At 32.5% G+C, this 22,369-nt stretch overlaps 1 protein-coding gene across 2 annotated transcripts in view; it reads right to left on the reverse strand.

Moving 5' to 3' along the window:
* The window catches only part of LOC132923491 (uncharacterized), a 118,994-nt gene that overhangs the window by 15,419 nt on the left and 81,206 nt on the right, over positions 1 to 22,369 (reverse strand). The gene's annotated exons all lie outside the window — the stretch shown is intronic.

Genomic DNA, 22,369 nt, shown 5'->3' on the forward strand with positions numbered 1-22,369 from the left:
AACGGACGGAGGAAACAAATTCTCTAGAGAGGCGATATTGATATACCCTTAGTATTAGAAAATCGAATTTGGAAATAAAAATACATTATATTGTTTAAGTTTAAAGATATGGAAACATCTTTGACTACAGCTTTCTATGGAAAGAACTTTTTTAAACTTTAAAAAAATTAAAGATTTTAAATAACTATGTTTTTTAGAAATGGTAATCTGTCCGAGCACTTTTTTAGTGTCGGACAAAAAGTCCGAAAATACAAAATATTTTATATAATTAATATTTATTTCTATTTTCTTATTTTCATTTATAATTATATAATTTATTACAACATATTAGAACAACAATATCAAAATTTATTTGTAACTAAATACATTTAACAAACAATGTATATTTTATTTTATTTATAAACACGTCAATCTAAAGTAAAACTAAAAAAAAAATGATAGTATATCATAATTATAATAAGAAAATATAAATTTGTCATTATTATAACTATACTACTATAATGGATTTCAGATTTCTGTTATATTTTTGTTAGTTATACGAAAATATAATAATATGTGTACAGCATTTGTACATTTTTATAATAAATATTAATTTTGGTATATAAAATATTTTGTATTTTCCGACTATAAAAATTGAATCCGGACTTTTTGTCCGATTCTTCAGAAATAACGGTTTAACCTGAAATCGCTATGACAAATTACGCTTAACTGAAGAGGAAGGTGATGTGGAAAGAGCGTTTAAACGATTGCAACAAAAATATTTTCGAGTTAAAATATTCTAAACCATTCGGATAAAAGTATTTGTTACCAGGAATTAGTTAATATTTCGAAAGACGCGTCTAAAGCATCGATTAATTTGGAACAAATCATGGCACAGTGGTGGTGTGAAGCAGATCGATCGATGATAAGGCACTAACAATTCTCAGACACCATAGACGACGATACACTCGGAGAATATAATATAATTTAGTACACTGCACAATGCACTTAACACATACTAATATAATATGGTACATTCGTATGGAATGAAATAGAATTTAATTGTTATTCAATTATGTAGTACGTAACTCGGTCGGATTAATATATTATTATTTATTATTAATGTACAAACGGAAGATTTTCCGCAAATAATATAATAATGATTTATCAAGAGTTAGAGTATAATACTGTTGGGTCGTCCGTAAATGATGTACCTACGTAATAAATATTATAAACTATTATACTCTTATGGTGCACGAACTTATACAACACTGATCAATACTCGCGGCTACGATGACAACAGTTGTCGGCTGTACGTTTATAATATAATACTAATAGTGCTCGATTCGAATAATGTTTAAATATTATTATATTATAGAGTGCATAGTGCATTGCCGTATTTAAGAGTATCGAAAACGACAACGAGTTTTGAAAACTTATGATAATATTGTTATCTGCCCGCGTGAAATATTGACGCCACGATTTCACTGCGCAGGGGACACTACAGAGACAAAAAATAATAATAATATATTGTACATTATAATGACATTATATCGTTATCATTTTGAAAAAAAAGGCATTGGTATTTTGATGACGACGCGTCGAAGCCGTGGACGAACAACAACTCTGTTGGCCAGGACCGGTTTTAATCGGACCGAGACACCGAGTCATTAGTCTAATATTTTATTTATTATAGTCTATAATATATACATATCACATCATAATTATATACATATTGTTTGCAGAGTAGGGCTAACGAAACTACAACGACGACGACAATGATGATAGTTTTATTTCCGTCGTTTCGCTGTCGTCGAATATCGACAACAATTATTACAATTAGCAGCTGCTGCACCGGTGATATCGCGTCCAATGACGACGTTGGTAATATGATAATAATAATATAAACGTCGCAATCGTGCGGATGCGACATCGTGTTCAAACGGTCGTATGCAAATAATCGAATTCATCCCCGTGCCTGTGCACACAATTATTAAACGATTTGATGAGGCCGAGCCGAAGCCGTTATTATTTTACGGGATATGTGGGACGCGACTAGTTTCAATCGACAGCCGCGCAGTATGCATATTGTAGTTTAAATTTCGGGGGTGCTAAATAATTGAAGCCTTGCCCCAATGTTTAAAATATTATATTATATCGTTAGACCGTGAATAAAATTAGACAACTAATAAGAAGCTACATACTCATAATTGAATGTTGGCGTAAATCGAGGTGGGACGGTGGGATGATTGGGGATTTAAATTTTAAGTACACCTTTCCACCACAAAAAAAATTATTATTTTACTATTTTTGTAATAGATTTTATGAATTGGTTCATTTTGTGTAGGAAGATTTTAACTCTGTTTTAATTCTGCTCTCTAAAATTTAATCAAACCTCCGGCTATAAAACTGATTTGCATCCCTGGCACTTATCTCAATATCTATGTTCAACATAATTTTTCTAAATACCACATAATATACATTAAAATTTAAGTAAATTATTTTATTAAAAAACTTTACAAACTTCTTTTTAAATTATTTTAATTTTAATTTTTCTATAATTCAATTAAATTCACTATCAATAAACGATTACGTCGTACGACGTACGTCACAGTATTGTCTGATTCCTAATAGGTATGTGTTTAAAAATGTACCAATAGCCGATTATTATACACCTTACCTTAATACCAATATTAAAAATATTAAATTGGTTAAACTAAAGACAAGAAAAAAAATCAATTTGACATAAAAGAAACAAGTGAACATCTTGTACACGAAAGTGCAACCCCTAGCACTTCACTTGCTTATTAATAAATAAATATGGCCTATGCGCATGTACGCATATAATAATATATACCCATGTAAACACATTATAATATACGCATCACGCATACATATTGGTGTAATTGTACACAAGCTATACATGAAGGATACTTATTGCAGCTTTAAGGGTCCTAAACGCACCACTAATGATAGTGCAAGTTAAATTTGTATGCGACACCTCATAAATACACTCACTATTACATAATTATTATTATTGTATTAACTGTTTGGCCAATTAAGGCCAAAAATCTCATGGCCCCACAATCCACCATATTTTTATATTGACATTTTAATATAGTTTGTCAGTTTTTATGAATTATGATAATATGATATGTAATTAATAATATATAATCTGTTAAACACGTGGGGTTACATATTTATTTGTGTTCACTGGAATGTCCAGATCACGTATGATGTATGGATGCCGGATGGAGTTGTAGTATAGGTGTTACTTGTATTTTATAATCACTTGTGGCAAATAGTATAATAGAAATTTAAGATGTTGACAACAAGTCACTAAAGTTAAGAACTTGTACACAATAATAATACAATAGGTCTTATAATTTTATAAGGTATTCTATAAGTTTTTTGAGTATTATAATTTGTATAGTTTTTTAACGGCCCCCCTCTTTTTAGAAATCATAGCTACGATCGAGTCACAGCTTTCGACGCATAAAAACGTGCGTTTTACGTTAAATAAAATAAACCACGGTCATCGGCGTAAATATATATATTTTCTCATCACCGACGAACGTCACGGCCGCTCTATAGAATTATGAGTTATGAGTTTATGACTAATTATATTATTGCTCGCACGACATTGTTCAACATAATATGACACGAATAAAAATAAAAATATTATTCACAGAAGTTTTCTTAACAGTTAACGGACTCTGTGGACTGTGATACACGTCAACAATCTATAGATAGCTAGTACTACCTACCTAGTACCTATAATATAATACGTTATTATAATAATATCATTATTATATGGTAACGGTAAGTCGACCGCCGAAATACGAAACAACTCAGTCGGACCGTTAATTCCCGCGCCGTATCTCCTGCGATTCACGTTGAACGTATATATTATAAATGTTTAAAATATAATATTAAACTCATTACCAGTGATTATTAGAATTTGCTAAAAATATCTGTAAGTATACGCATTTTTCACGCAGGTACTTGTATAAAGCTATAGTAAATTTTTCTCGCTTTCCTCGAAATAGTCGAAATTATTATTTTTTTGCATCCCTTATTATAATTATACAACTATTCATATTTTTGAAAATATAGTCTTTTGTGGATATTTATTGTAATAATTTTCCAAACAAGTCATGAAAAAAAAATGAAAGAAAAGGAGGCACATTAATGATAACATTTACTGTTTTTAGAAACTTAATTCAGAAAAATGACAAAATTGGTTCATAAAAGGTCAAGAGTTTTAAAAATAATTTTTTGATGTTCACTTGATACAAATTTCATCATAAATCACAATAATATTAATATACCTTGTCGTTAACACAAATATTAAGTCATATTAAATTTTTTTGTTAATATGTATTTAAAAGTTCTGTATATTATTTTAGGGTTGAACAGGGTTTGAATATATAGATATAATTAATTAAAGATGATTTGGTCGAATCGTAGGAATATATACGAATGTCACGACTGAGGAGAGGATCAGTGACCAAGATTATCAGTTGAATACGAACCATAAAAATAGACCTAAGTACAATTATCATCGATGATTCAAACTAATTATTGAACTAATTAATACATTTTTTATACTATAAAAATAAATTTCATTTCAGAAAATGAATAACCATGATTTTTTTATAGATAATAATAAATCATTTAGAAATATGAAAAAGAGGTTACCTAAATATTATTCAAGTTCTTAAAAAAAAGTAATGAAATATACAATAAAATGTTAGGAATACATTTTGTATAATTAACTAATATTCGTCCTCACTTTCTACCACCGTATAAACTCGGTATATTTATTATAATATGTGAAAATCTAAAAATCTATACTCTCAAAACCATAAACATTGTAAACTATTCCCGTATTCGTCGATACAAGAAATAAGAAGGTATAGTAAATAAGTTGTTATAACATGTATCTACTACCTATAACAACATAGAAATTATATCGTAATATCGTTGACACGAAATATACTTTAACGAGTTCCGAGAAACGAATTATTGTTGAATACACCAATACTACTACAGGCGTTGTCGCTCTATTCTGAACCGATAATATGTGCGCTCGCATGACGAATTCACGTGGCTTTTTCGAGAATTCACGACGAACGACCGAGAACACCATTTTCTTCTAGTAAAATTATTAATAACATATTATACTTAAGAAAGTTGGGCAGTAATAGTATAAAATCACCGCCGAGACGGCAGACGACAACTGCATATTATTATTATTATTACGTTATCGTGCGTTGGTTTTGATTACAATGGTCAATGGCCAACAAGTATGTTACTTTTTTTTCCAAATATTATAATATTATAATTTTGTTGCGTTCGTTCGAAGACGATTAATATTTTAAATAACCGAATCAAATTAAAAACACGTCTGCGCAGTGCTGAAACTGAACACCTATATTATAAATATATTTTGTGTGTTAATTATTTTCATTATAATTAGAGAACAAGGTGCTAAAGGTAGTACACGGTGTTTTTTTTTACAAAATATTTTTAACACATAATTTTTATGTTGTAGAATTGTATTGAACAAGCTATAAGGCACTAATTTGATGAATTATTATTATGCTGCAAAGAGCGAGCTATGGAATACAATTTAAAAATATACAAATTAATAAACATTTAAAAATTATTTGTAATGTGATTTAACGACTCGTTCAAAAATATTTATTTTAATCATTCACAAGTAGGCGTTATACCGCAGCGATATGCCGATACTGGTGTATTGTAATAGTTACAATTATAATTATTATTTCCACGAAGATAGCTGGGCATGCGGGGACCGGCTTTAACCCATAAGTTAGGCTGAGTTAAATTATTTCAAGGGACGCTAATTTTTTCAAGTGTTCCCCGATTTATTTTTCTGTTTATGTATTATTCTTATGCATATTGACATATTGTACGATATACCTACATATTTATAATATTTACCGTACATATACTTGGCTACGTAATAAGTCCACATAAAGACGAATAGCGCGCTTGAAGCTCCGACACCAAAAAACCATTATGCCATTGTGGTCGTTCATCACATTATTAATAATGTATAATAATATATAGATATCAGATAGTTATCGTTATCGATAAATTTGCACAGACGGAAAAAATTTTTGGTGGGACATTTACGACAATCGATCTTAAAAACGGCGTCGAATTACATGTATCGCGTATCGTTGTCGTTATAATACAATACTGAATTACTGAATAATAATATGTCATTATTTCTACACAAACGAACGACGACGACGACACCGGTTGACGCATGCGGCTTAATCGCAATCGATGACACATCCGTTTTGTCTTGTCATTCGAAATACGCACGACGATTTATAAATGGACTACGCGGTGCTCGGTGGTTTATTCGGAGATGTAAACAACGTTCTCTCGAAACTAAATCAATACACTGCAGGTATTACTGTATTATGTGTTTGTCTACCTTAGCTATATATTAAATAATAATATAATGTTTATACGTACATTAGTATATAATTATATATAGCATAATATATATATATGTGTAAGGAGTATAGATGGTCCTTTGCAGGACGCAGTGGACTTATATATTATATACATAATATATAATGTGTACCTATAATAATGTGTGTACCGATTCTCCGTTTTGATTGCGTAAACCCCGCACCGTGCCATCACGAGAAATCCCCGTTAATTTCGCACTCGAATAATCACACCTATTATTACCATTGCAGAGACAACGTTTTAGCGAAATCGATATAGTTATGAGAAAATTATGTTCACGGTTAATTAATATACCGATAGATTGCGGTCCTATAAATTCGCGTGTTTAATTTTACGGTCAAAATGTAGGTACACATCAGATTTACTGACATTGCGCGATTCTGACGACGTAGCATTTATGCTTCATTTCGCGGTCAATTAATTTTTGTTCACCAATTGGATTAGTCTGTTTGATTAAAACACAAACGGGTGACAATATAAATAATTACGATCACAGGACCGTTATAGGACAAACGACGATATACGGTAACTATAGACATATGAAAAACGACATGACGACGATTTTGAGCTTTCGCCGCGGCAAATTGTATAATATGGACAATATATTATATAAACAAAGTGAAAACGCACCAAAGCTCGCAAATCGATTTATCAACGCGTGTGTAATGACAACGCCAAAATCGACGATCGTATTATATATTATATGGAACACTCTATGTTACACGACGTTTACAAGGATTAAGGTATAATGTGTTTTATAAACAAAGCCAAGACTTGGATTGGATGCAAAAGTATAAAGGCACGACGCTATGTTATTATATTATGCGATGTAAAATATATATAAAAAAAAAATATGAATAAAATAACCGTGAAAAAACGAGCGTATAAAATAATATATTACAGGTAAGTTTACTACAAGTACACGCGGCGTTCCATACGACAAAAACTGCAATAATGATGATGATGATGATGGTGGTGGTGATAACTAAAATGAAGAATTCCGCTGCTACGAGGAAATTTATTAGACGTACGCGAAATTGTTTGTCATTATAATATTATTATTTCGTGAATACACCGTTGGCAAGAACCGTTGTTGCGTTGTTTGGCAATGGGGCCAAAACGCAGTATTGTTTTGCGCATTCACAGAACCGTTTTCTCGCTGCATGCACCACAACGTATACGTTCCCAAGCCCCCCCCCCCGCCATGGAGTTTTTTAGAAATATTTTAAATTTTTGTATAAATTTGTATCCACAAAAGCCAAAATTAATTGTATGGATTTATTTACAAAACAATTTAAAAAATAGTGTGGGGGTTGTGGAAACGTTTCCCCAACTTTCACTAACATTCCATCAAAAAACAATTTTTTAAAGTAAATGTCAAATATTTAGTACTTCATAGTTTATTTACACTTGTACAATATTAAATTCTTTTCTGATCCGATATTAATTATTTACTGGCATACCATATATATTTACATATATTACTTACAAAATACATTTATGTCTATAATATGTGATGCACCGTACGCGGATAGGAAAACAATTAGAAGTTTGGGTGGACCGCTAGGGGGCGGTGTGTCATATAAGCGCGTGTGCGTGTATCGCCAATCGTGTAAAAACGGCACAAAAAATATGCCACTCCCGATCTCTTCCGTACGATTTAAATAGTTTAATACAACTATATAGTGCGCGCCCGCCATCGTTATGTACGTTGAGTTGACCTTCTTTACCGTAATGTTGTGAAACATACGAATATATGTATATAAATATAATGTGGCAATACAACTGACAAAATACGAATGCGTAAAAAATCGATCGACTGACGAGACTATCTCAAAAGGCACAGCAGGTATAATAAATATTAACATTAACTAAATGTTAACAAAAATATTAAAAATAATCAGAGCCAGAGATATATAAGCAAATAGATAGATAATAGGTAGTTACATCGCGAAAGTATATACTTTTAACCATTGCAAACTAATTTGTAAAATACTAATACATATATTTTTTATGACTATATACTGTATAGTGTATAGTGACCAAAAATAAAAAAAAATATTAAAAAAGCAGATATGAACATTGATTTCAATACACAATGATTCAATGTAATATGTAAAGATAGACAAAATCACGTAAATGGCAAGATGAATAATAAGCGTCAAAATGAAATCATATTTTTGCATAATAAAACTAAAATAAATTATAAAATAAACAGCTTATATAAAATATGTAAATTCACAAAGTACAACTGATATCGACAACTAATTATTATAAATTTAAATCTAGAAAATTCGATGTGACAATTTTAGTCATTTACTATCTACAGACATTAAAATGGTCTATGAGGAGATAAGCTTATATTATCTATACAAATTGTATAATATTTGTATTATTTTATATTAACAATTGCAGAATTGGTTTTTTTTTAAATACCACGATACACTGCACACACGTAGGTAGGTATACAATTGTAAAATATAAATTTCACGAATTTTTTTTTAGAACGTTGCATCATTTCGACAATTGTCGCTACTGTAACGAGGTGTACTGAGCTGCAATCGTCGAGTGCGCCCACACAAACGTTCACGAAAATTATTATCACTTGGCGACGTTTTAAAAAATACATATGTTTAGACACACTACGCCGATTAAGTCGATGAGTTTTACAATTTATTATTTGTAGTTTTTTTTATCGATGTTTCATTTTTTAAATAATACCAGTAGTTCGTTTGTTGCACCACAGTAAACTTTTTAGGTTTATGCATCTACCAAAAAAAAAAAAAATAATATATATAGGTATATACAAAGGTCGATAAAAAATATCATATAATAAAGACGGCGAAAGGGCATCGGTATGATATTAAAATATAAATAAGTCTTTAAAACGGTATACCTCGTTAAAACGCGTGTGCACGGTGATATTATGTTACATGAACATAGATGCACGATCGACGGTACTTTCGGAGCGGCACACTTAAGAGGAGGCTGCACGGACACCGAATATAACAGTAATCGCCGCCGTCTATCTAAATCTAAACGAATTTGCGGTCACGATAGCTATACATATAGCGTGGCGGGCGAGGCGACGACGGCGGTTTGGGTAATTTAAACAACGCTATAATATTATTATTATATGATATCGTTAGTGGTATACGCTACGTTTAAAATCGCAGAGAAACGAGAAAATCATACAGTTTTTAACAGGTATCCATAGGTACCGCGGGGTCAGAAGATTTACACCGTTTTGAAGACGCGTCGGAAGTGAATCGGTTAATCCTCACCGAGTCACGTAAAAGTGATAATAATAACTGCATCAATAATAATATATGATATTAAAATTTACAAGATATGTATAGGTTAGATTCATATTACTATCGAGTGTAGATTAGAATAATTAAGACGCGGTTGGTCTATGGAAAACTTTTTTTTTTATTCGTCGATACCTCAAAACTCGCATTTAAAGCGTCGATTAATTTAATTTAATTGTCGTTGAATACTAAATATAATATTACATTAGGTTTATTGTACTGCATTGTTTTTCCAACGACGTCGTTGTTGTTGTTGTTTTCATCATAAGTCTCTCGGGCGCACTGTATAATATTATAATATTACACGCTATTCCTACTGAATAATATAACAACAGTAGTGTTCATGACGTGCGTTTCCGATGTGCCCGACGCGATGGCACGCGTTCCACACCGCACTCGGCTATTATTATTATGTATATTATAGTATAGTGTATACTGCACAGATCGATCGCCGGAAATGCTGCAAGACCAACATTACTGCCTCGTAACTCTTGTTTTACGAGAACGCAATAAAAGTATATTATATTGGTACCTACGTTGAATTATATATTTCATTTGTTCGACGTGACATCATATACTAAATAGAACACTGTACATTTCGTCGAGTACGATGGAATCGATCAAATCCCCGTGGTATAGGTTATACGCCGTTCTCATATTAATTATACAACCAGCTCTTATGTAGGTGGTAGGAGCGAAGATTAAGACGTGCTCGGGGTGATGGGATTAAATTCGGGGGAGGATCTAATATCTCAAGAATATTTTAAACACGTCGTCTCGGAAGCGATCGCGAAAAGACTTGATCGACATTTAGAGAGCTACATATAGTAACTACCCAAATAGCATACCATCTTCGTCGCAAATAAAAAGGTCATCAATATAATACATATGTTTCCAATGATCAGATATTCATAATTATTTACCATGTGTTGTCTAACAAAAATGTTAACTTTTTTTTTTTATAATACCTATCAAAATGCATCTGATCATTGCAGTTTGTAAACCGTGAAGTGGTAAAGTGGGATATATGAAGCGAGAAAGGATAACTCTAAATCAGGATCATAACAATATTTGTATGACGTACAAACATTTTAAGTCGTCTAGAACAACGTTTCTTGAACGGATGTGCCTGCACAAGAGACTGCGTTTTATAAAGCAGGTGTTGGTAACGGTCGGAAAGGGTTGCTGACGGAAGGGAGAGAGACCAGTTATGTCAGTGCCGCGACCGCCCTTCGACGAAAGAAAAATTTATAAATGAATGAGGAAACGACGCGCGTGGATATATTTTGCGCCAAAACGAGACGTGCGACGCAATAATATCGTTGCATATAATCTTATGCCTTCGTCGCGGTTTTGAATGGCGAAGGCGCTCTACAGTTTTTCGTATGTAAATATATATTAATTAATATAATAATTAGTGTTAGTAAATTATGATACTTATCGATCACACCTACGTGCATGATGTATAATATTATGTATATTGCACGTATACCTCATCACTGGCGGTCGACAATGAAATATTCCTATCAGCCATACAAATATAAAAACACTACTACTAATAATAAAGTTCTACAGATATTGAGATATTAGATTGTGCGTGTGTGTGCGTATATGTATAGGTAGGTTATGTATTACTATGCACACGCACACATCGTAATAATGTAGTAAACTAGTAAATGACAATTAGAACAACAACAACAACAACAACAACAATAACGTCAATATCGTAGCAGTACCTATTCGTAGTACTTACATATTGTGACGTAGTTTCTTCGATGTGAATACATAAGAGCGTAAACTATTATAATAGTATATACTAGATACCATATTATATAGGTACGATAAAAAAATTACGAGAAAAAGATGCGTGTGTGGGGTATTATTTTTTTATTTTTATACCGCACTTTGAATTGCAAGGTTGGGAAACTCACAAAGGAATGATATACGCAAGAGCGCACCAATATCGATTAATAATTTATTATATATTATATCGTTATCGATGGAAGACTTACACATAGAACAACGACAATGATAATATTATTATATATATTGTAGAAAATATATTATGGGGTTTCAGCGTTTGTGACTTTGCAGCGAGTTCCGCCATCGGAATTGCGCAATACATATCATAGACATAATATACGTAATCGTTGCGTTAATAATAACTATTAATTATACATAAACTATATTATAAACCCTTTGACGACGACAACCTTTATAACGCGAATTCATACGCACACTTGCGCGACTTACTTAATACATAGTTTATTATATTATATGTACACGATAATATTAATTATTATTATAATTGAAAGGTTTGCCTATTTGATTTTCTTCTTTTTTTTCTTTTTTTTTTTGTACAAGAATCGAGCAAGTCCAAAATTTAGTAATTTTTTTATGAAAAAAATGATCACATTTCAACATAAAACAAGAAATTATAATTTTATAGGACCTATGTATATATTTTACAACTTGGTTAAATATTGTTTTGCTTTATTTATAATAATTTAATACATTTTTTGGTGAAAAACAAAATTTATAGTTGTGAAGAAAAAACTAGATAAGGTATCAAGTTCTTACATTTTTATGAAATGTATAAACAACATACGTATTAGACGAACCAACAAGACAATGTACATAATATGTCCCCAGTATCTTTTATAGAATTAGAAAAATTGTAAGATAAATATAATTTACGAAAAATATTTGTAACCATATGTGTTTCTTGATCATCCTAAAATGTTTTAAAAATGGACTTGTCTGGTTTTTATAGCAAATCTTCACTTTATATTAACGCTAATCTTAATAATTACTATGTAATAGTTGAACGAAAAATTTTTAAAACATGTTGCAAGAATCCCAAAGTCTATAAATTACGACGCGTCGATTTCGAATGGATAAGCCCCGCAAACGCCGAACGACATTTATAAAAATTACCCTCACTGTACTATAATAATAATTATATATCATAGACCTGAGTCGAAAATCTGTTGACAATTGTACAGGCATATTAGTAGTATATTACATATTATATTATATTATTATATACAATATACAGTGACTGTAATAGTATGTAATTATATGGTACAAGCATTAGCGACGGTCAAAGGCGTAAATACGTTAAAACTTAAAAAAGACATTTTTATGGGAAAGCAGTCATGGTCAATGTAATATATTAAACGCATTTTTGTCGCAATCCGAGCAGAATAAAACACAATAAGGTTTGAAACAAATGTAGAAAATGTATTTCGTTTCAAGTCTTAACTCATATTAGCCATAAAGCCGTTACGTTATAATACAAATTTTAACACGGTTTATTGAATCACATGCGAACGGCGTGTTTTTAATATAAGTAATATTTTTCTTCGCATTAAATAAATAATAATAGTAACAATATAAACAACAGCAAATTATAAACAATTATTTTTACTGTTTTAATAATACACTGAATACGAATAATGTGACTCACTGAAATGAAAACTTTGATTTTCGACTAAATGTTTCCATAGTAGTTATACTGACATAAAATATATAAAAAGCTAAGGCACTTGTAGTAACATATAATATGACATATTTAAATATCAATAGTTATTATTATTATTGTGTAACACTAAAATCACAAACGTTATGATATAATATTTATTTCATTTTTAAATTGTCGAGAGTATAAATAAATTATTAATTAACGTCCAGGCGAAAACGATACACGAAAAAATTACGACTTATGTTTATTTTATTCGTATATTGCTTATGCTACTATGATTAGTTTGCGTATTATTATTATTGTGCGATAAAGAAGTGTGATATACGCAATAAAGAATGTATTTAATAAACGAGTGCCCAAAGTAATTAGTGAAGTAACATAAAATATATAATAGGGAAATTTTTTAATTTTTATCTAGAAATACATTTCGGTGACGACCTTGCAGTTTTACACAGCAAATTTGACTCTTTACCATTAATGATTAATATAATACTAATAATATTAATTTAGTATTAATAATACTAAATTTAACAATCGATGAGAAATTTAAACGAACTAGCGCATTGTTAAAATCATGTTCACATTTTTTTTTTAAATAAATATGAACCAGTATGCGTTTCTTTTGATCACATGGCGGTTAAATTAAAAAAATATAATTTTGACTAACGAACCAACGCGAATTTGACATCACATCAATGATATTAAACATTCTTTAAGACTTTTTATTTAAATTTAATTTGTGAATATTTAATGTAGATAATTTTTGTTGTTGTCATAAACTATAGAAATTTGCAGATTGGCATTACTAAAAAAATTGATTTGTAAAATTTGTGTAGTTGTATAATCAATTTAACGTTCTCCAATACTCAAGGCTAGAAATAAGGATTTATGCAAAATATATATAAAATAAAAGTCACTTAGCTGTATACTATACATATTATATAATAAATACACTTCAGTATCAGACGACAAACTGTATAAAAACTATCTGTTTGCCCGATGTACTAATAAAATTCAATGGAACGAATCGTAAAAAGATTACTACGAACTAAAAAATGGTATGTTCTACTTTTATATTTTATATAGAACTATTAAGTTTTAAAAAATAGATCAAGTATTTTTATATTATATAGTTCGTCATGACTACGCATTATTCGAGGCATTATTGTTTTAAATTTTATTTGAATCCGACATTAAATTATAAAATTTTATTACGAAAACTGTTATCAACAATCAACATTATGATTGCTAATAAATGTTTAGTTCTAAAAAGTCAAAATAATATGTAAAGGTACCTTTAGCTACCCATTTATTATATATTTTAAAAAGAGATGTCAAACTTATCGCAAAAGGTATAAGCTGTTTACTTGACTCATGTTTTCTTAATTCGATATAGAATTTTTATCTTGCTGTAAACAAGTTGATATACATATATTATGTACAACTAATAACAAAACAAGGACTATATAAAGGACAAACGTATGTTTATAAAGCCCTCCCTATTCGGCCATAAAGAACAGGATTTTAAAGAAGCTTAATAACAGTGATAACGATTATTTTTAGGAATAGGTACAACAAATCTTTTTTTTTTTTTTTAAATAACAAATTTTATATTGTAAAATATATAAAAAAAAACATGATCGTAAATAAGTAGCACTTGTAAACCATAGAAGACAGGTATTAACACAAAAATAAAATGGGACTATCGCAATCTCTAAGAAATGTAATCAAGTATAAAAAAGTAAATCATAATATTATGACAACTGACTTTTTGATAAAAGTCACGTATTAATTATTATTGAGTATCACCATTAATTAAGATATATAAAAGTATTTAAATCGAGGAATAGTTAACAAAAATTCTGTTTTTATAGAAAAAATAACAGTAGGTACTAACACTACTAACTACTAATGAAGTAAGTCCACGGTATCATAATCAATATGTTGGGTAGAACTTTTTCCAGGATTAAGATTTGGGGATGACAGGGTAGGCATTTATATATATGTAATATAGTGTGGATTCATTCTAGTGGACAGCTAACCATTGCCTTGGGTTAATTATGGATCATTACGACTCGCGTTAATATGTAAATACTAATCGGACATATTAGGTAACCTAACCGTCCTAATCTATAGTAAAATAAAGTCACACGCGGATGGATGTAAAATAACATTAAAATTGATATAGATACAGAACTTAATGCTACAAGACTAGATAATTGTGGTTCCGGTTTATATTTCAATCAATACACGTAATTATTATTTTGTTAAAAAGAATTCAAGGTTAACAGTTGTATATGGATGATCAAAGGATTAGCGATTTACTTGTATAGTATCTAACTGTAGCCTATGTCATGTGGAGGACACTACTTCAAAAATAAACCTAAGCCCTTTGAAACGAGACGTATGATATTTAGTTATCACTTTACACCCCCGAGGGTCGAGAGGCTATATTATTATCAATGTTATATGCACAAATTGTTTTTTATTTAATATACAATATTATAATTGTATAATTGTAATTACTAATTTAATTAATGTCTGTAAATGTACACAAAGTATAAACTTGTTTGTGACACCAAGTTTTTTCAGTTATATGGGTTGTTCAAAACTTTTGGCATCCCCCCCTTGTTTTTTTTAAAATCAGAAATGGTGTCATCGAGTTTCCCGAATACCGTTCTATCTCCCATAGGTAACCGTTTTCGTTGGTGCGTGTGTGGAAGGATAGGATGTCGGTCGGACGATAAGGATGATTCGTGGAGACATATTACGTTGAATAATATACTCACTGAATATGATTTAATATTATAAAACATAATAAACGAGATGAGCGAATTCGTATGCGGTGTCTTGCAGCAGAGGCAATGACGATAGGACGGAAGAGTTCGACTTTGGCCGTTCGAATTATACAGACAGAGCTTATGAATAATGCGAAATCGTCATCGTCGTCGTCGCCGTAGTAAATGTCGTTAAGTTATTAAAAAAATCGAGTGGATAACAATAATTGTCGCCGGTCGGACGAGAAAAATCACTGCGCGCCTCGGTCGCTTACTGCGTTCGGATGCGTACTGGCCGAGACTTTATTGCGCGTCGGCGGTACCGCTCAGCGCCGTAATACCGGTGACGGCGGCAACCACGTGGGAAACGCGCCCTTCGGGGATGACTCAACAGCTCTCGTTTACGGCGGCGGCAACTATAATATTATAATGTAATACTACGGCGTAGTATGTGCGGCGGACGTATTGTATTTATTATACCGCCGCACCAGTGTAGGTATTTCTGGTTTTTGGTTCCGCGTCGTATGTAGTGACGTCTGGTAACGTCGTTTTCATGAATGAAACTCGGAACCAGACGTTCCTCGACGAAGGGAGTCCGCGCCGACGCCCGGCGTTCGATTTTCCCCCGTTCCCGGTCCGACGCATATTTTTTTTTCGTCGTTTGAACAGACGCACTGCGGCTCGCCAACCGGAACGACGATCACGCGACACGTCATGGCCGATAAATAATTTTTTTATTTTATTTATAATATTATATTACTGCGTGTTGTTGTTGTTGTTGTTGAGGTGGCGGTGGTGTTATCATATCGTCGTTAATATGATTTCATTATTCACCGTCGTCGACGGTAAGCGCGCGCGCGCCCAAACAGCTGACGTGTACGCGAACCCTCGTGGTGAACGTGTGGTCACGTGGAATACATTGTATTATAATTTTTATTATCATTAGGTATCATTGTATTATGAATGCGCGTGAAACCTCGTGTATTGTGTGTAATGATACATTCTGATAAAAAATAAATTATATATTATACAATATTATATCATTACTTACGAACAGACTTATGGCTTCCTACAATAATAGTATAAATGCGATGTCGGCGTTTCTGTCGTTAGCGCCGAAAACCCGGCGGCGGAGGTCCGTTTTGGGGTTCTATCGGAAAACACGGCGACGGATATTGCGCGTCGGTCGCGCGATCTTGTCGTGGCGGGGGACGGAAGAACGGCGGCGGTGGCAGTCGTCGTCGTCGGCGGGAGATCTCGCGCGCGCACTGTAACAGCATCGCAACCGTCGCCGCCGATGAACCGAAGCGCCGACGGTGTGTGTGTGCGCGCGCGTGTTTGCGCGCCGCGGCGTTTCGGTGGGATTTTTTTTAATGCCGTAGTCGTCATCGTGGCCAGCGGACGGTAGCGCATGCGCGACGACACAGGCCCGACGTCGAGTGGTGTCGACTCGGTGGGTGGGGTAGGTGGGCGGAGGGGAGTTAGACGCCGCCGTTAAGTTGTGCGGCCGCGGGTGTCGACGGATGGGCGGTGCGGCAGGCAGGAAAGCGCGTACGCGTGGTGCGAGGGAATCCCGCGAGAAACGCGACGCGGCTGCAGACGTGCCGCCGTCGCGGTCGGCTCACGCGACGGATTTCTGATATGATAAATGTTGTCGTACAACTTTATACATTTTTTTAGTCTTTTATATTTTTTTTACATTACGAATTACGAGTTCATGTAATATTGATAACAATTACGAAAATTAAACAGAAATAAGAATGACCGTGTACTAGAAATGAAACATTGAAACCTCGCACAATACTGGCCATTGGTGAAGGCACCATTTCACACTCTTCTGACTCCCTGACCAGGAAAGTCACTTATATGTCCTAAAATAATGATAAAACATTTGATGTGGCCTATTAATATTAAAAAAATTCATATTTTTATTAAAACGATTTTGTCTTGAAATTAAGTGCCATATTTAAATGTCAATATCTACGTAAATATATTAATGTAACAAAAATGTATGAGCAAATTACGTTCATTATGATGTTTATAGGTACATGAATTGTGTACTCGGGACAAAAAAAAATTAGTCAGACTCGGGCTAAGCTGGTAATACAGCTAGTAAATACAATATATTGATTTAAAATATACGTATATAACATATATAATATATATGTATAAATATACAATGGATATAACCTCGGTATCTCGAAGGACCGAAACAAATGTTGACATACGAAACTTAGAGATACCTAGTTAATTCAAAATACATATATAATTCATAATATACCTATATCTGCTAGCTAAAAGTCTATTAGCTTATTGGTCGTTCAACTTAAACTTAATCGTTAATCACTTATTGACATCAAAAACTTCATACATTCGAGATGGGCTTTGATAAATCCGACATATTGATTATATAAATTACACGTAAATCTAATGCTGAATAGTTGAATGAAAAGCATCGATATATAATATAGAAAGTTAGAGATAGCGATACATATATACATATACATATTTCATCAAAATTGAACGATTCACTGCAAATTCCGCGATCAACAAAAATCACCGAACAAAAATTAATACTTTTTTAAAACAATTATACATAGAACCTACTATAATATATATAAATACATATTACATAAATATGATTACCTTTTTAAAAAAAATCGTTTGAATTACTCGAATTTTTGGATAACTTGACCTTTTTCCCAAGCATTCGACTTCGATTTATTCCAGTCAAACTAATATATTAACTGTATAAAACATATTATTATCGTAATGTTCTTTAGTTTGTGTGTGCAACGAGATGTGATGAGTTTCATATTATAATGTATGTATTGTGCGAGGAATAATATGCAGTGCACGACATTATCGCGTATTATTATTATTAAATTATTATTACGGTTTTTCACGCCATGCTATACCATTACGAGTATATAACATTCCTCAGCGATTGACGTTCGTTTGCGATTATATTATTATTATTATTATTATTATTATTATTATTGTTCTCGGATGGTCATGGTTGTCGTCGACGTACGTCATCATCATCATCGTCGCATTGGTCGTATAATAATCACGAACACTAATATTATATATGGACATAATAATCACCGCCCATCGTCCGCTCATCGCGTTTATCTTTCATGTTGCAGGCGACACATGCAGGGCTTACACGTGAGATTACACACGTATTATATATGTAATACGCAAATACTATCCAGGCGATTTGACTGCTGTACACAAATTAATATTATTATTATCCTATTGCGGTATTCATTAATTTCGTTTCTTTTTTAACAACACAGTTACCAACAAGGCAATAACTATCAAAAAAAGTTTAATTTGTTTTTCTTCACACAAACGGATGAGAATATTATGTGCGGATGTGTATATTATAGGCATATACTTCACATATTAGTACGAGTATGTATATAGACGAATGTACAAAATTACAAAAGTTAGTTTAGGTCCGCGCCAAAAAATAAAACTGGCAACTATGGTATTAATTATTGGTAACTCATCAGCTGGAGTCGATTAAGTAAAATTATAATCATTAATGCGTATTCATCTCTGAAAGCCTACACAATCCCGATGCCGAATTGCATAAACAATCGCTAAACATTGTTATGGCATAACGTCGCGCACATCAAAAAGTCTTTTATCAAAACCAATACGTTATTGGTCGACAGAAGACGATGTAACAAATGAATCGGAGGTGCCGGTGTGGCTAACGATACTTACACAACGCTTGGTTCTACACCAGAGACCAGAGAGAAACAACAGAAAGACTATGCAAAATTACATCGTTTGAATTAACCGGCTCATAAGAATGATGCGCGGATACCTTGTCATACTATTAACAACAACCCAATAAACGACACGACTACAGGAGCAAATGGGTATATATACTGGAGCATTTACATTTCTCATTGATCATCAAAAGTTCATAGCACACCAGCCAGAACAGAAGAACTGGAGGACCGAAGATTGACTGCCGCCCGATGAAGCCAGCCTGACGCGCGATAGAAACCGTTGTGGCTAGCATGACCCGGGAGCGGCAGGAGCTGTGGAATAAAATCCAGAAACTAAACGACCATCGCCGCTGACGCAGCATTCAACGAGTTATGGGTTGCTTATCCTGCACGACTGGCAACTTAATTGGCGCACAACACAAAGATTTAATCGACTATTACCGGTGATTGTCTATTTTGACACCCGACGAATGTTCTCGACGTACCGCCGTCCGTGCCAAATCATGTGGGCCAGTAGACTGGGGCTTGACATGTACGTCAAGATCATTGAATCAACTAACTTCCCAGCCATAAGGTAGTTCTCGTACGATGTAAGCGGGAAATAGTAAAATTGCCCTTTCTATAGGGCAATCAAAATCCACACCCGGACAGGACTACAAGCAGAAGCTACTTGTTCGAGTGTGCCTGATGTAGGATAACGTACCCCAACCAAACAATGTATAATATGACATATTCCGGACTTGTTAACGAAAATCCCGCCTGTCAGACCGAAAGTCTCGGAATCGTCGGGCGCGTGATTTTGTAAATATAAATCTTTATGGTAGGATAAACAGCAAACTTATATAATAAATTAATATCTGCGCGTGGTAAAGTTCTAATATTTATGAGGTGGTGACTCGCTCAGTGCAAGTATCGGTTCAACATTGAATGAATCAATATATATATATATAGGCAAACTATTGGTCACTTTAAACATGATTTAGTGGTCACGAAGATGATTCGTTAAATTTCAGTGAATAAAAGGATTTTTTATTTCAACCCAACGGCTTAACGTATATATTATATTATTATGCAATAAAAGGGCGAAAAATCATATATTATTTTATTATATTCACTGTGTGAGCAAAGTGTCATATCATTAACGATGCAGATGAATACAGAAAAAATCGAATAGGCGAAATGTATGATGATGATTGTCGTACGAGAAATCGTGTACAAAAATAATACCTAAATAAATAAAGTGTGTACGTCGATAAGACGCAACTCGTTAGGGAAAAAATCATATTGCAAATGTACACATTCGCGTTTGCCGAAAGGCACAGAGGTGAAATAATACAGAGAGCATACAAATAAGGTGTAAAGTATAAACTTATATATTGAGGCGTTTGGAGCGACGACGTGTGCGCGCCGCGAAAACTGTACGTGACGTTCTACAAAGATTCCAAAAGTCTTTCTCTATATACACACAAACATCACATCACACAACGCATTTCTTTAACTCGGTATACAAACTCCGCGTTGAATCGACTGTCAACAGTTTGAAATGTTATTGCGAAATACTCGTTTATAACAATAATATAACAAGTATACCAACTTCTTTTATTTAGGCATATATACACATGAGTGTTGTGAATTATATCATCATCACATACCTGCCTATAATATACTTATAATCGTGTATGTGGAGCTGAGACGCGCTAGAATTAATTTAATGCTAGTATACATACATCAATCGATCGAATTACACGGTCTTATACAGAGTGATTCATCAAGTGTGCTTATACTCTTATTTTCTTCAATTATCAAGTTATTCAAAATCTGATTTTTGGAATTTTTAATTATACAATATTTATACCAGATTTCCGAGATTTGTTGCACTATTTAACTTTGTGAACTAAAGAAAATAGGTTTGGGAGATATGAGTAGTTATGGGGATTTGAAAATGATAGTAATTAATCAATTAACATTAATAATTTGATTTGACAAATCTGTAATATATTATATTAAATCTGTTTTATATTTATTATATAAATATTATAATAATAAATAATATAACTTAATATCCTCAGTATAAACGTTATAATAGCTGAAAAAAATACTCATTTAAATTTTAACTTAGGATCATCAAAGTTTTAAATAAAATTACCAACGAAATAATATATATATAAATATATACATAATAAAAAAAGGTTAATATTTTAAAAACAGAAGTTAAAATCACTAAAAGACACTCTTTAAGTAGGTAGTACAAAAACTGTCAAGAATTTTAAACTATAATATTAAATATATTTAAAATTCCAAAAATTAGAATTTGAACAAGTTCATTATTAAAGAAAAAACATAGATGAGCACGATTAGTGAATCCTCCTGTATATATACGATATATATCTATAGACACCCACACAAGGGTGGAAGGAAAATCGTTTCCCGATACGACTACGTGATGTATGTGTGTTATTATTATATACATAATACGCACGCCACCGACGGGATTGTTATCATTTCAGCGTACAGACATCGGATATATATAAATATATAATATATACACCGCGA

Source organism: Rhopalosiphum padi, chromosome 2 (genome assembly GCF_020882245.1).
Source record: "Rhopalosiphum padi isolate XX-2018 chromosome 2, ASM2088224v1, whole genome shotgun sequence".
In the NCBI taxonomy this organism is placed as follows: domain Eukaryota; kingdom Metazoa; phylum Arthropoda; class Insecta; order Hemiptera; family Aphididae; genus Rhopalosiphum; species Rhopalosiphum padi.